General features: G+C 43.5%; 1 pseudogene; it reads right to left on the reverse strand.

Moving 5' to 3' along the window:
* Positions 1-652: 652 nt before the first annotated feature.
* LOC125145975 overlaps positions 653-3,868 on the reverse strand; it is a 22,742-nt pseudogene continuing 19,526 nt past the window's right edge.

The raw sequence follows: 3,868 nt of genomic DNA on the forward strand, positions 1-3,868 counted from the left end.
CTGTGGGATTTTGATTGTTTCACAGAACAGCAGCAGCATAAACGGAGATCTCTACTAACATGAGGATCTTCTCTGATGTGGAGATTCCTACAAATCCTCTGGAAGAACCTCGAACTGTCTCAACACCAACCGTGTTTGTCCGAGCAAGTGAGACAGCTGATTGTGTTACTCGTGTAGCCTGTCTAGATGTGGGTGTGGGGCGTGGCCTGTCCGCACACGGGCGTGGCCTGTCCGCACACGGGCGTGGCCTGTCCGCACACGGGCGTGGCCTGTCCGCACACGGGCGTGGCCTGTCCAGCTGCCCAGCAGTACCTGTACATCTCTTCTGAAGCTAACTAGATGACTGACATTAAGTAAAGACAAGTGTGAAACTGATTTACCTGCACGGCTTCATATTAGCTACGTACTCAGATTAGATTAGATTAGATTAGCAAAGCGAGATAACTGTGAAAGATACAAACACTCAGCAGACACATCAGCGTTCACCTCCTGAGATATATCTCTCTCATTTTATTCAGCGAGAGCTCGTACAGAACAGGAGAAGATGAGACCACACAATCTTTTTGAAGACTACGAGCTCCACAGGATCGATCATTGGATGAAAGTTTGGATTTGTCATGAGTGTCTGTGGTCATCTGTCAGACTGCGAGCATCAGAACATCATGAGCCACCAGCTAGGAGACAGGAAGTGGTTGTGTAAACAGATCTACACAGAGAGCTCAGATTACATTTCCTGAAGGACCTCACACTGGAACAACATGGCAGCTGGTCACCGACCTCAGTAGGAGATCCGCATGGAGCCGGTTCTAAGCTGCCTCGGTGTGCGAGGACCCTTCTCCTTGTCAAATCATCTACTTTCCTTGTTTACTTCCTGTTGGTCATCACAGCACGGAAAGCAGAGTGTACAGCAGCAGCCTGACGCAGGCCTTCAGGAGATCATGTGTCCAGGAGAAACCTACAGACCGGCTCAAGGTTAAAGAACCTTGTTTAAGACACTCAATACTCGACTCAGAGGAAATGAGTTCTGGCAGGAAATCAAGGCTCCGGTTCCAAACGGCTGAAGGCTCGCTGCCAAGTGCACCAGCTTCAGACAGATAGAGACGTCAAGCTCTGAAGTGAGGACGCTGTCCTCCTGCTTAGAGTGTGAGGAGTGTGTAACGAATACAAATGGGCTCAGAGAGCGTGGAGTCGACCAGGAAACAATCCAGACATGCATTACAGGAAAGGGGTCAACAACAACAACAACAACAACAACAACAACAACAACATGAAATGAGGTCAAGCTGAAACATCAGCCACAGCTCCATTACACACACAATATACATCACACACACACACACACAATATACATCACACACACACACAATATACATCACACACACACACACAATATACATCACACACACACACAATATACATCACACACACAATATACATCACACACACACAATATACATCACACACACACAATATACATCACACACACACACAATATACATCACACACACACACACACACACAATATACATCACACACACAATATACATCACACACACACAATATACATCACACACACACACACACAATATACAACACACACACACACACAATATACATCACACACACACACACAATATATATCTCACACACACACACACACACAATATACATCACACACACAATATACATCACACACACACAATATACATCACACACACACACACAATATACATCACACACACACACACAATATACATCACACACACACACACAATATACATCACACACACACAATATACATCACACACACACAATATACATCACACACAATATAAATCACACACAATATACATCACACACACACACACACAATATACATCACACACACACACACACACAATATACATCACACACACACACAATATACATCACACACACACACAATAAACACACACACACACCACAATATACACACACACAACACACACCACACAAATACAGCAACACAACACACACAATATACATCACACACACACACACAATATATATAACACACACACACAATATACATCACACACACACACACACACACACACAATATACATCACACACACAATATACATCACACACACAATATACATCACACACACACACAAGAACAGCACACACACACACAAAGACAGCACACACCACACAAGACAGCACACACACACACAATATACATCACACACACACAATATACATCACACACACACACACACACAATATACATCACACACACACACAATATACATCACACACACAATATACATCACACACACACACACAATATACATCACACACACACACAATATACATCACACACACACACAATATACATCACACACACACACACACAATATACATCACACACACACACAATATACATCACACACACACACAATATACATCACACACACACACACACACAATATACATCACACACACACACAATATACATATCATAGTGTATTTATTCAGAATAACGAAACAATTCTGACCCCATAGTTTCTGTGTGGGCACAGGTGTGTGTGTGTGTGTGTGTGTACAGGTGTGTAGTGTGTACAGGAGAACATGTGTACAGGTGTGTGCGTGTGTGTGTGTGTGTGTGTGTGTGTGTGTACAGGTGTGTAGTGTAGTGTGTACAGGAGAACATGTGTACAGGTGTGTGCGTGTGTGTGTGTGTGTGTGTGTACAGGTGTGTAGTGTGTACAGGAGAACATGTGTACAGGTGTGTGCGTGTGTGTGTGTGTGTGTGTGTGTGTGTGTGTGTACAGGTGTGTAGTGTAGTGTGTACAGGAGAACATGTGTACAGGTGTGTGCGTGTGTGTGTGTGTGTGTGTGTGTGTGCAGGTGTGTAGTGTAGTGTGTACAGGAGAACATGTGTACAGGTGTGTGCGTGTGTGTGTGTGTGTACAGGTGTGTAGTGTAGTGTGTACAGGAGAACATGTGTACAGGTCCTTACCGTGGTGAAGGCCAGGAGCTCCTCATCGTTCAGCTTGTGGACCGGATTGTTCTTCTGAAAGTCTGAGCTACAGAATGAGAGAAGAACAAACAGATGAGGAATCTGTACAGAACTGAACTTCACTACAACTGACTGGTGTAAGATGGCACCAGAAACCATTCCTCCTGTTAGAGCTGAACCCTGGGCTAAAGAAGCTGCTCGTGGGAATGTTCTCACATTACTGTGTGTTTGTGTTGTTGTGTTGTGGGAACATTACTGTGTGTTTGTGTTGTTGTGTTGTTGTGTTGTGGGAACATTACTGTGTGTTTGTGTTGTTGTGTTGTTGTGTTGTGGGAACATTACTGTGTGTTTGTGTTGTTGTGTTGTTGTGTTGTGGGAACATTACTGTGTGTTTGTGTTGTTGTGTTGTTGTGTTGTGGGAACATTACTGTGTGTTTGTGTTGTTGTGTTGTTGTGTTGTGGGAACATTACTGTGTGTTTGTGTTGTTGTGTTGTTGTGTAGTGGGAACATTACTGTGTGTTTGTGTTGTTGTGTTGTTGTGTTGATGTCAAACAGAAAAAGAGAAATGTGCAGAACTTTGTATCACGTATAAAGTGTCACGTACAAAGTATCACGTACAAAGTGTCACGTATACAGCGTCACGTATAAAGTGTCGCGTATAAAGTGTCACGTACAAAGTATCACGTACAAAGTGTCACGTACAAAGTGTCACGTATACAGCGTCACGTATAAAGTGTCGCGTACAAAGTATCACGTACAAAGTGTCACGTATACAGTGTCACGTATAAAGTGTCACGTATAAAGTGTCACGTATAAAGTGTCACGTACAAAGTGTCACGTATACAGTGTCACGTATACAGTGT

The sequence above is a fragment of the Tachysurus fulvidraco genome, chromosome 12 (assembly GCF_022655615.1).
Source record: "Tachysurus fulvidraco isolate hzauxx_2018 chromosome 12, HZAU_PFXX_2.0, whole genome shotgun sequence".
Taxonomy (NCBI): domain Eukaryota; kingdom Metazoa; phylum Chordata; class Actinopteri; order Siluriformes; family Bagridae; genus Tachysurus; species Tachysurus fulvidraco.